This window comes from Pelobates fuscus, chromosome 3 (assembly GCF_036172605.1).
Source record: "Pelobates fuscus isolate aPelFus1 chromosome 3, aPelFus1.pri, whole genome shotgun sequence".
In the NCBI taxonomy this organism is placed as follows: Eukaryota; Metazoa; Chordata; class Amphibia; order Anura; family Pelobatidae; genus Pelobates; species Pelobates fuscus.
In genome coordinates this window covers 63147041-63160580 of record NC_086319.1, presented here as the reverse complement: position 1 = coordinate 63160580, position 13540 = coordinate 63147041, and positions in this window count along the sequence as shown.

Below are 13540 nucleotides of genomic sequence, written 5' to 3'. Positions count from 1 at the left end.
CCCTAGTAACATGCAAAATGGGGATGTGTTGTAGACATGTTTTCTGGCAATATGCAGAGTTAAACGTGAGAGAGAAAGGAGCCCAGGTAATAAGTGGGTTGTGAGTCCGTAACCAGTCTATCCCTAATATTATAGGATAAAGAGGAGAATTTATGACATCAAAAACAAGAAATTCAGAATGGACATAATTAGTAGTAGTCCTTAAAGGGACAGTTTCAAGGCGAATGGGCCCCGAGGAGATTAAGGAGCCATCAATAACTCTGACAGAGACGGAATTACGTTTTTGAACACAAGGAATTTTATTTTTTGTAACAAAGGATGAGTCCAGGAACACCCCATTAGCACCGGAATCAATAATGGCCTTAGTCGTAATTCTTTCTTTGTCCCACTGTAATATGAGTGAGACAGAGGAGAAATGAGAGGTTGGTTTAGAAGGAAGTACACTCATTATAGTCGTGGTAGAACCATGCTTACCGCCTCTTGGACGTTTCAATAGGGGACAGTCTGGGACCACATGTTCTTGCGAAGCACAGTACATGCAGAGGTTCAGTTGTCTTCTTCTGGTTCTCTCTTCTGGAGTAAGAGGACTTCTCACAACCCCTATTTCCATAGGTTCAGCGGGAGTTATAGGTTTCTCCGGTGCCTTTGAAGAGGTGAAGGGTTTTTTCCATAGAGAGCTAGTGAGTGATTTCTCAGCTTTTCTTTCCCTAAGTCTTCTGTCGATACTGATTGACAGTTGAATAAGTGTATTTAGTGTAGTAGGTAGTTCAGTTCTGGAGAGCTCATCTTTGACAGCTTCAGATAACCCAATACGGAACTGGTTACGTAGAGTTATGTCATTCCACTGAGTTTCAGGTGCCCATCGTTTGAATTCAGCAATGTAATCTTCAACAGGCCGGTTTCTTTGCTGCAGTGTTCTAATGGTTAAATCTGCAGTCGCTTGTTTGTTTGGGTCTTCGTAAAGGAGAGACATGGCTTCAAAGAATTCATCCAGAGAATCCAATATGGGATCATCATTCTCAAGAAAGGAATGAGCCCAGGCCATGGGTTCACCTCTCAAAAATGAAATAACAGAACAAACTTTAGATCTTTCTGTGGGATATGATCGGGGTTTTAATGCAATCAACAACTTGCAAGAATTGATGAACTCTCGGTATTGGGACCTGTCTCCAGAGAATTTTTCGGGGTTGGAGACAGCAGGGTCACTAGCCGAGTGTGTAACTGTGTGAGGAGTATGGGTTTGCAAGTCCCTTACATAAGTAAGGATTCTTTCATTGGTGATCTGTAGATCTTGCATGCCTTGAGTGAGAGTATCCACCCTTTGGTTTAATCTGGTGATTTCAGAAGTGAGATCTGCTGTATCCATTAATTAGGCTGGATCAATCTGTAACGCTCAATTGTTGATAAGATGGAAACAACTGCAGATTTCTGAGTTTGATAATGTTTATTACCTTAAATAAAAAAGATAATCAATTTGAACTGTCTCTTTAATTCCTGGCAGGTTATAACCAGAAGCGGTGTTTGAAGTTGTTTTAGGATAAGGTAAATTTAACACAACCCGCGAGAAGTTCCAAATTAGGATGCAGATAATTAATAAGTAGGTGTTGGAAACAAGATTATGAGTTGATGTGGAGCAGATAGCGAACCACTTAGATTTAGGATGGTTATATATTAAGTTTGAGCCAATCTGGTTTACTTAACTTATGAAGGAGTGATAATCCAAATTGGTGATAGAGATTCCACAGAGATTCGAGGTTGCAGCAGGCAAGAGAATATCCAAAAACAGTCCGAGGTCGTAGGAGAGGAGAAGGAGGGTAAATGATTAAACAGTCCGGGTCCGATACACAGTAGAAGTAAATATTCAGTTTGAAGTTCGCGGGAGCTTTCGAGTTGATCCAGCACTGTGGTGTTGACGCGGACTCTCTATGAACCCTGGGAACGACCACGTCATAGGAGGGGGAGTGGCCGCGCTCCGAGAACCCGGAAGTCCACGGTTAGCGAATGCCGGAAGGTCTGACATTATGATTAGCTCCAGTATATGTGCCTGGATGGTACAATCCCTGCTTATGGACTTGCTGATGGCTCTGGTCCTTTGTTGGGAGATGTTCCAAGACCAATAAATAGCTTTAGGTGTTTAGCATTTGGGAGTTTTCTCCTTTAGTGTGCAGTATAGGAGCAGTGAAAATTCTCCAGTATATGGAAAAAATCCTTGAAAACTCACTTCTTCAGGAAAGCATATCAATTAAACTGCTAATAGCTTTCCCTGTCGTTGCCTTATAAATAATAATAATGGTAACAATTACAATATGCTGCATGTATTTACACTATATGGACAGAAGTATTGGGACATACCTCTTAATTACTGAATTCTGGTGTTTCAATCAGACCCATTGCCACAGGTGTATCAAGTCAAGCACCTACCCACACAGTCTGCATTTACAAACATTTGTGAAACAAATTGGTATTTCTAAAGAGCACAGTGAATTCAAGTGCGGTACTATGATAGTGTGGCGAAAGCTACTTTGCCACTGGGGTTTGGAGGGGACTACTTGCCAGCCTTTTACCCTGTGACTATGGCCCCTTTAATTTATTGTGGCTGAGAGACCCTATTTGTGGCTATTGGGACTTTGAATAATAGTTCTTCAACTATCCACAGTCGAAGTGGCCGAGATTCGACATTCGAACACGTGGTGGCTGCCATCTTGTTCGCATGGACCAAAACCGCGAATAGACTTCAGGGGGACTTAGCCGCAATTGCCCTGGAACTATTTTTGGCATGAAAACCTTGTGGTTCCCGGTCAGTCTCCCAGTGGCACTTAGCCGCAATTCTATGGAACTGTTTTGGGCATGGGACCATGCCTGTGCCTGGGCAAAAATATGACTTCCATAACATTTCTGAACCCCTTATCTGATCTGGGTGATTTATGGATATGTTGTTCACCCAGATCAGAGCTATCAGGGAATGTAACTTTTAGGGGGTTGTTATGTAATTTTAAGGTACATTTGTGGTGTTTGTGAAACGTGTGTTTTTTGTGCCTGGGGATAATTAAGTTAATGCATTATCTGCCTTAATTATATCACAGGCAGAGGGGAGGGATAGTGTACTGTATGTAGGAGTGTCATTCATTATAAAATAGTTTTTATTGGCTTGTACACTGTCTCCCTGTGCCCAACAAGGTCCACCTGGGCGTCACCTTTGTTGGGAAACTTGCATAAAAGGCCAGTGTGCCTCCATTAAAATTGAGTTCCTGTTTAACCCTCAACACATAGCCTTGTCTGCTATAGTCACACTGGGGATTGCTATACTCTATACTCACCTGACTTCAAATCACTAGCTCTTTTAAGAGCTGTTCCTGCTACGCTCTCTGGAGTAGGAGAGGTCTTTCATGCACAGTCCTGGATGTCATAGGTTGGTGCAGGGTGGAAGGAAGACGGCGAGATTCCAGTTAAGCTATGGCGGTTGTGGCATCTGCGGTGCTTGTGGTATCCGGTGCGGTGCTTATGGTCCTCAGCGTCAGCTTGAAAGCCTCTGTTGGCGGAGGTACCCAGTATGAGCTTGGTGTGGAAGTACTCAAGTGGCCCGCACAGAGCCCTGTCCCTTAGTCCAGGAAATATCTCTCCTGAACTAATCATGTAGAATTAGTTTAGCCTCATAGGAGATTAGGGGAAGGAAGCTTCAGGGAGCTCTTCTATTTTTAAATTATCTAATTTCAAGGAATGAGCAGATAACTCCCTGCTTGTAATTAAACTAATAATTAATCAATTTTTAACTTTTCTTGCTGGCAATGGGTGAGAGGTTACAAATTATACTGGTTTGCTTGAATTCTGCTTTCAATTAAATATGCAAAATCAATTTGGACAAACTGAACAAACCCATGGACAAAATTCAGTTTGTCTGAGTAGGTTGTTATTTTCAGACGAGTATATTAGAATGACCCAACATTTCCATTTGTGAACAAGTCTAGTTATTAACTGACTGTAACTGTCTCCCAAATTTCATTGTGACTCTAGAACATGGATTTCAGGCAACTTTTATTGAATCTCAAGCAATTTTCTGCTTCACTAACTAATTCCTTGGTAAAAATAAAAAAATGGCTTCCAATTGTCCTAGAGATTTAGACACTCCAGGTGCTGGGTCCAGCAGCAGTCATCTCAACAGCGATATTTAAAAAGACTTGTTTTCTATTTACAGAGATACTCCAAGTAGCATAACAATCTACTTCCTAGTACCATAACAATCTATGTATTTTTTTTCGTGGTATAATCATAACATTTCAGAGTTAAGAGTTTGACAGTCAGTTATAGTTCACAGGTTTGACACATGAGACTTTACACGTCTTATGATAAATCACCCTGCAGCTTCAGTAGTAATTATTGTCTTACAACATTCAGTTACTATAATAACCAAATTTATATGTTTCAATGATCTTCATTCATCACTGTTATTGTTAATGAAAATATATTCATACTCAGCATTTACTGCATAATATAGATTACATTGCCTAAATGAGTATTTAACTATAAAATACGTATTTTCAATATAAAGATGTAACTGCCAAGTCTTTCATTACCACGTACTACTCTATAATAACATGTGTTTTGATAAAATAAAATATTTAAATTAACTCCTTAGGAACCAATGTTTTTTTGAGATGAGATGTGACCAAAGCATGTTTGGCTTTGCCATGTGTTTATTCTACAACCATTTCACCCGTTTGGACCTGAGGCCTTCTGGTAGTTTCACTTTTCACAAAGAACAAATATTAAAATGTAACTTCATCTAGCTGTGAAAAAAGCAGGAAGGAGCTATATTGAACCAGACCCTCTGGTATTGATCCTTACCAGCAGTCGACAAGTTAATTACCCTTCAATAAGAACCAAAAAAGCCTACAGCCAGCTAAAAAATAATAGTAAAAGAAACAAACCTGATAGCATGTTCTTACGACACCTGCTAAATCAGGAGGCAGGGAAAGTATCGAAAATAATGAATGTGATGTCTGTAGGTATCCGAGCAAGTCTCTCCCACTTTCCTCATACTATTGTTAGACAAAAAATAAAAAGAACAGGGAAAGATTGTGCCCCCAAATAATTGTCAATGTGTCTATGGGTCTTTCTTTAATAATTATTTTAAAAACTGGGTACATGTACAGGAGAAAGAATAAACTAGAAATTAATATATTATCGCTATTTCAATCGTTAAGATGGACCTCACATTCATTAGATTTGTACATGATGCAAAAAATTATTTTGGCTAAACCTCTTAGTCTGTAATTATATATTTTTTTTTATTTTGGAATGGTAGAATTTCCTCCATGCAGCAGTTCAGCATATCCGAATTTCGTTAATGAAAAAAATTCAGGAAACACATTTCCTACAAAACACCCAAAATACCTTTAAACACACAAAATCCCCACAATAGTTACATCCACTGAAAGCCCCGATCTGGGTGACAAACATATCCAAAAATCAAAATAAAATACACAATACTGGAGCGCTTAATATATTATCAAATTATGACTTTCAGGAAATTCCTGAACTAATGAATTGGAATACCATCCAGTGAGAAATATAAGTACCTTTCTTTTCCTTTTGTAAGCTCTGGTGCATATGGGAGAGGGACTTATTGCAATCTTGATATCGCTCCACTTCTTAACATTTTATTTAGAATATCCCAAAATCACCCAGATCAGTTCATTGGTTCAGGAATTTCCTGAAAGTCATAATTTGACCGACCGCCCGCAATGTCCAAAACAGTTCCAGTGAATCAGGGCTTGTGGTAGGCATAGTGCAGTAGTTTAAAAATGAACAAATACCAAACATAGTCCACTGTCTTAACCTGGAGCTTGTTCCCCTTGTTCGTGGGAACGTTTCCACTGAACAGTGTCTTCCTAAGTGCTATAAAACCGAACACAGGCGATTGTGGAAGTCCAGCGGTGTTCGGGCGTTTCAGTGTCCGAAAATAGTTCCATGAACTCAACGACCAAACATCGTTGCCTGTTTTCATGCGAACAAGATGGCTGCCACCTCGTGGTCAACCATAGGATTTGCGGCCACCGAGACAAACACCTAGAACACTGTGGTGTAAATTGCTACAAAGTAGCAATTAGGCTTAACAAGCTCCAGAGTGGTCTCCGGTTCATGCGGCTGTTCAGTTCCCGAACCAAATATAAAATCCCACAAACCAAGTCTGTTCACATAGTTTTTTTTTAAAGGCCCATAGTCTTTTGGTAAGAGGCTGGCCAGCAGACCCCTCCAAGCACCCGTGACGAGGTTCAGTTCGTCACAGTGTGAAAGAAAAATATTACCAAAATAGTGTGATACTGCAAAGGTACTTAAAGAAATGTATTATTAATATACTTACAAACAAAATAGTGTGAGACTGCAAAGGTACTTAAAAAAAAATTATTATTAATACACTTACAAACAAACATAATTAAAAGCATATAACAGTATGCACAGCAGGCAGGAAGACAGGTATATATATATATAATCTATACATAATCTATTAAAGTTTGTCACAATGCTACTTACGTAGACATATTCTTCATTTGGGGTTTTCTTCAGTACTAAATAAGCCAGTGAGGCTTGAACTATACTTACAGTTTCTTTGTATCTACGTGTACAAACAGCTGTTTCTATTTTTCTATGCGAAGCAGTGAATTCAATGGTTTGATAGAAAACCATTGTATTGGGCGATTGCTGCGCATGTACCTCATATCCCCAATGTTTTTATATGAGAAGCATCTGAGTCAACAAAAGTCATCAGGATTGATGACTACATAGAAGTATCTGCAGCAAGGAACCAGTCTCAGTGATGGGTTACTGGTTAAATTAAAGACCATTTTAATTGTCATTGTTTGTTTGTTCTTCATTTATATATATATATATATATATATATATAGTTATTTGGAGAAATAAAATCCCATTCACAGTGTGTGCTGTGTAGGTATGTGAACATTGTGCAGTGTTTCTTAACGCCAACCACCATAATTTTACAGCAGTAAATCCACAAAGCACTATAACATTTTGCAACACAAACATCTATTTTTGTTGAATAAAGTTGCATTAGTTTACAGACCTTTAAACTCACTAGTGTATGAATCTAATGGTAAAATAGCTTGAGTAACAGAACTTTATAATGGGCACCAGTTGCAAAAAACAGATACAATTGTAGCTACTTCGACTACTTGCCATATTGTATCTATTTATGTTTTGAATGTAACCTTCATGGTCACTGAAATGTTGGGAATAGGTATTAAGTATTTTAATAAGGTATCACTAAGAATTGTAGCTAAAACGAACCTCTAATGATTATAGGACCTGCGTACAGAAAACACTGAGCAACCAAGAGACATACACAGTGTCATGCTACACGGGTGTGGGTAGGTGGAGCCAAACTGGAATAACTTGTATTGTGAAGGTAATACTTTTTCTTTAACCCTTCTTAATCCTAGTGCTTGGGGTTGATACAATTTTTTATTTATTTTTTTACACATAACACGGGTGTTTGTGGTAATTGGACCAACCTCTTAAGTTGTAAGGTAGTTAACTGTTACACATTTCTTAGACGAGAGAACAAATTATATTTTCATTGGTCAGTAACAGTATTGTTTTCGAAACTATATATGATATTAATATAAATATGAAATATATGAATATGATATAAATAGGAAATAATATTATTGGAATATTTTAACAAAACATTGAAACCTATCACATCTTTTTGGGTGTACCTATCTAATACATAGTACTTTGAATTATACATATAAAAAAAAAATATATATGTATTTTGCTCAGAGATGTAAAATAATGAAGCTGGATGGTGGCTTATTATAACATATTTCTTTAGATTAAAGTAGAAAATAATGGCTTGTTAACGTTGTTGGAATCGTAAATGTAATTTGTGAAAGGTTAAATGCTAACAAGCAAAGTATAAGTCTTGGTGTTAAGCTGGAAAATCAATTATAAAATTAACATATTTGTTTTTTCACATTGCTAGAAACTCCTTGTTGCCTGAAGTTCATACTTGGAATATAGATATACCAAATACAATTTACTAACCCAATAGATTTTCAATTCAAAATACATTTTAATTTGTATTCCAGTCAAGAGAGATACAGTTATTTCAAAAATACAAATACAGGTGTTCAGAATCTAATTTCACAAAAGAAACACATTCGTTAAGGATTGCGTTTGTAAAATAAAATCTTACAAAACACAAAGAAGTGGCATGCTAATACCATATCGAGTAACATTCATCAGTGCCACGGGAGCTATCTAAATTCAGCCTTTTACAATAATATAGACATGAAAAACTGAAAAGGAGACACACTAAAAAGTGTATGTTATGCACAATACTTTATTTTACAATTCTTAAAACATTATAACAATCACGCTAAGGCTTTAACAAATTATCAATAGTAAATAGCATACACAAAAGGCTACCAGTAAGTGAAACATGTACATAACATCCTATCCCCAACATTTTGGCATAGGTAAATGTCTTTCTCAAGGTACAAGAGACAGGGTTGGTTATTTAAAAAGGTCAATAAAGGCTTCCAAAGCACATTTACCAGAGGGTTTGTCTTGAGAATATAATTACAAACAGGAAGCTCCCTCCTTGTAATTAGGTAAATAAGTAATGAATGGATGAATTGCATATACAATTTTGTTGTCAAACAAGCAATTTGTTTTTCATTAATGTTGTCAGAAAGGCAATTTGTCCATTTGTATATCATACTAAAGAACAAATTGCAATGAATTGCGTAAATCTATTAAATGTATATACAGTGAGGGAAAAAAAGTATTTGATCCCCTGCTGATTTTGAATGTTTGCCCACTGACAAAGAAATGATCAGTCTATAATTTGAATGGTAACAACCGCAAACACACCTCCAAGACGACCACTGCCTTGCTAAAGAAGCTGAAGGTAAAGGTGATGGACTGGCCAAGCATGTCTCCAGACCTGAACCCTATTAAGCATCTTTGGGGCATCCTCAAATGGAAGGTGGGGAAGCGCAAGGTCTCTAACATCCACCACCTCCGAGATGTTATCATGGAGGAGTGGAAGAGGACTCCAATGGCAAACTGTGAAGCTCCGGTGAACTCCATGCCCATGAGGATTAAGGCAGTGCTGGAAAATAATGGTTGCCACACAAAATATTGACACTTTGGGTCCAATTTGGCCATTTCCACTTAGGGGTGAACTCACTTTTGTTGTGAACAGTTTAGACATTAATGGCTGTGTGTTGAGTTATTTTGAGGGGACAGCAAATTTACACTGTTTTGCAGGCTGTACACTTACTACTTTACATTGTAGCAGAGTATCATTTCTTCAGTGTTGTCACATGAAAAGATATAATATAATATTTACAAAAATGTGAGGGGTGTACTCACTTTTGTGAGATACTTTTATTTTGTACACTTTGGGTGGAGTTCAATATATCATATAATACATTATTTTCTTATTATGAAACTAAAAAAAAGAAGTGCATTTTAGGTAAGGGGCATGGAAGAAAAGAGAGGTCAGAGTTGTAATGTGTGCACCCCCTATTCAGTCAAAGCCAGCCACAAAAAAAAGAACATTAGAAGAAGAGTTAAAGGTGGAGTTGAAATAGTGACAATTACTGAACTAGAACAAAGTCACTCACGTTAAATATAATCACTGACCCTGTGTATATACTGTTTAAGGTGCAAATCATAGCACTTCATTCAGCCATTTCCTTATTCTGCTTATTTGTACATTAGTAATGTATTAGCCATCCTTCTGTACAAGATTAGGCCTGTGTGGACAGACAAAAAAATATTATATGCCTTTTTTTATTACATGGGTTTTTAAACTGGTTGATAAATCCAGAAATAAATCAGTCATTCAGCTTGACCATGTTTTAATTGCCATTCCTTCGAAACACGTCTCCAGGATGTTGGATGCTGGTGACTTTACAGTCCTATCTCTGTGATTCACTTACTAAATTGGAAATTGAAGAGGCAATTGCTACATTATTATCCTGTACTATTGTGGGAGACATATAAATGTTTACTAATAGGTAACCTAATCTAACAAAGAAGCGATATAAAAGAGATAAGATTACAGGATATAGACATTTTACTTTCATAAATTATAGACCTTGAACTTCAATTTAGGTATTAACCAGTTGAGAAAGCCGTTTCCTGTGTGTACAGTGCATTCTGATTGAATGGCCATCAAGGAAAACACTCTTTGCTTTGAATAAAACAAATATTATGACCAGGAGAATGAATGCAGCACGAATTGTACAAACCCCAAGAGGACATAGAAAGACAACGTTTACCTCTTCCTTGCAAAGTAAAAAAAATTGAATGTTTTTCCAGAAACAAATCAGAAGGTATAGCCTCTGATTCCACACATGCTATAATTGACTTCATTATATTTCCTAACAATAACAATACCTATACCACAGATTTAACACTTAATATAGATGCTGATGTTTTCACCCTTCCCCCATAACTATGTGATTATTCATCACAAACTGTTTTTGTGTTTCAAGAAGAACAGGCACAATACAACAATAGGTTGAATTATTATTTTTGAAAAAGAAATGTAACATTTATTGGTTGAATTTTATCTGTTGGTGCAGAGAAGATATTTGAAAAGATGTGCTGAAACATTGCTATGAATTCAAGCCAAGAGATGGGTATTGGAACACATAGCTCCAATAGAGAGGGTTGAGATAAATAAAAAAGAACAGTGCAAACGTGTCAATTATAGTGCCTTACAATCCCAGTGTAAAACAGCCCCTATTAAAGTCATACTTGTACTCCTCCTGTATCTCACACCAACAAATATATGCAAAAACAAAAAAATAAATTGTCCAATACAAAAAAAAATGCAATAAACTGGTGTCAGGGCCGGACTGGGAAAAAAATTAGGCCCGGGCATTTTTCAATCAGAAAAACTAATGACGAGCACGCCCCCCTCAAAGTGAGCAGACCCCCACTGAAGAGCTCTGGCATTAGAAAAAGGCCCTGAATTTGTTCTGCGCAGCGCAAGCATATTTAATAACATGCTTGCACTGAGTTTGCTTTTAAATTGTCTCTGGTGTCTCCACAAGTGGGATACCAGAGGACAAAAGGGCCAGGAAAGTGTATGGTGCATGTGTTTGGAGCCTGCTTGTGGGATTGCGTGTGTGTAGAGTGTGGTGTGGTATTGTGTAAATAGGTCAATTTCATTTGTGTTTGTGGCTTAATATGTGTGGCTAGGGGCTATACAGAGTGTGTGTATAGGGGGCATAGTGTTATAGGGGATGTAGCGAGTGTGTGCATACGGGCTGTAGTGTGTGTGTATATGTGATGTAGTGTGTGTAGGGGTTGTAGAGAGGGTGTGTTTAGAGAATGTTGTATGTGTTTGCTGACACGGAATGTAGTGTGTGTGTGTAGGTGGTGCAGTGTGTGTGTGTAGGAGATATAGTGTGTAAAGGACCCAGAGTGTGTATAGGAGATTGTGTGTGTGTGTGTATAGAGGCTTAAGAGTGCATATAGGGTAAGGGATCTAGCGTGTATCTGGAGTGTAATGTGTGTAGTGGTGCTGTGTGAGGGGTGCTGTAGTGTGTGTGTATATATATATATATATAAATATATATATATATATGTGTTAAGGGCTCATGATAGTACAGAAGATACAAACACTGATAGGTGTGGGGTGGTATTAAAAGAGCAAGTCGGTTGTGGTGTGCCAGAACCGACGATGAGGTAGGCCTGTAAATAAAGAGGGCCCACCAAGAAGAAATGTAAGAAAAAGGAGTTGATAAAGAGGAGTGGGTGGGAGGGTGATGCAGCGCTGACCTCGAACGGTATGGAGCCAGGTAAGGGGTGTCCCTTCAGTAGGTAGAAGGTGAGTCATACGCCCCTCCCACAATTACAGGCCAAAAGGCCTTAATACTTGTGTTAAGGGCTCATGATAGTACAGAAGATACAAACACTGATAGGTGTGGGATGGTATTAAAAGAGCAAGTCGGTTGTGGTGTGCCGGAACCGACGATGAGGTAGGCCTGTTAATAAAGAGGGCAAAAGTAGAAAATCAAATTTATTACGAAACGAGCAATATACATACTTTAACCAGACATATCTTGAAAGGCATTTCTAACTTCTTGTACTGGGTTAGGTATGTATCTAGAGTATGCAGAAGACTTCCAGCGCCCTAGTGACTTGATAACATGTACTGGAATGTTTGCACTGGAAGGAGTGGCTGCTCCTATGCGGAAGGAGTGGCCCGAATAGTTAGTTGCTTTTAGGCCTAGTTGTGTAAGTAATGACCTGACGTGGGTCATGAAGGTGGTGGTAGTGAGTACCGAATCTTGTAGACAGAAAAGTGGTTGAGATGGTGATGCTAGTAAAACTTGGGTATATGTGTCCAGTAATGTGACGGGGCACCACTCGTTGTGGGTAAGATAGTATCTAACCTCTACCGGAGGTGCGTGTTGATTGGTTTTGGAGTGATGCAGAGCCAAGATATAGTAATCCATGTGTTTTGTTAAGTGTGAGTGAAGCAGAATGTGAGTGGACTGGGTTGTGTTGATGGCGGTAAATTCTCTTGGTCTTAAAAACCCATAAAAAGCCACATATATGGCGGTTTTAATAACAAGGTTTGTGTTGTTGGCAAAGGGTTTTAAATCTAGTAGTTTGGATAGATCTTTGAGAATATTGCCGTCTATGGGTAGCCTTTGCGCAGTACGTGGGGGTTCGGATCTCTGAATACCCCTAAGGATATTTTTGATCTGGTAGGAGGACATGAAACTTGTGTTGTTTGGTTGTAATGTTAGCATGTGATGTTGTATGCCTGTTAGATATAGCTTGATTGTGTTGTATGATAACTTGAGTTTGAGGTGGCAAAAGGAAGCAAAGCCCAACAAGGATGTCATAATGAAAGGTTGTGCGATATTGTGTGATGACAGAAATCTTTTGAATAGAAGGAAAGCCCTGTCATAGGTCTTCCGGGTATTGGAGGATAGTGCTAATTGTGACAATGTCCTGCTATGTTGCATTATAGCGTCTAGTCCATTACTAGCTGGTGGAGTGGTCGTTGATGTGCGTGCAGCTGACGGAAGTATTTGTCGAAAAGCCTGTAAATTGAAACGAGACAAATGGTCAGCCACCGTGTTGCATACACCTGGGACATGCACACAAAACAAGAAGAAATTGTGACACGCAGCCAGCCAGGTGAGTTTCCTCAAGAACCTCATAATGGTCAGTGATTTGGATCGACCTTTGTTTATGATGTGGCATGTTGCTTGGTTGTCTGAGTAGCAACGTACTGACAAACCTGCCCATAGATGCCCCCATGTCACGGCAGCTGCCACAATGGGATATATCTCAAATAGAGCTGAGGTAGTGGAAAAACTCTCCAGGTCCTGAACCTCTGGAGGCCAACTACCCCAAAGCCATTCATTCCAGTAAATTTCTGCAAAACCTGTGGTAGACGTCGCGTCTGACCAGATGGTAGGTGAGGAGTCAGACAATTTAGGGAGGAACATGCTTTTCCCATTCCAGGTGGTTAAAAAGGTTC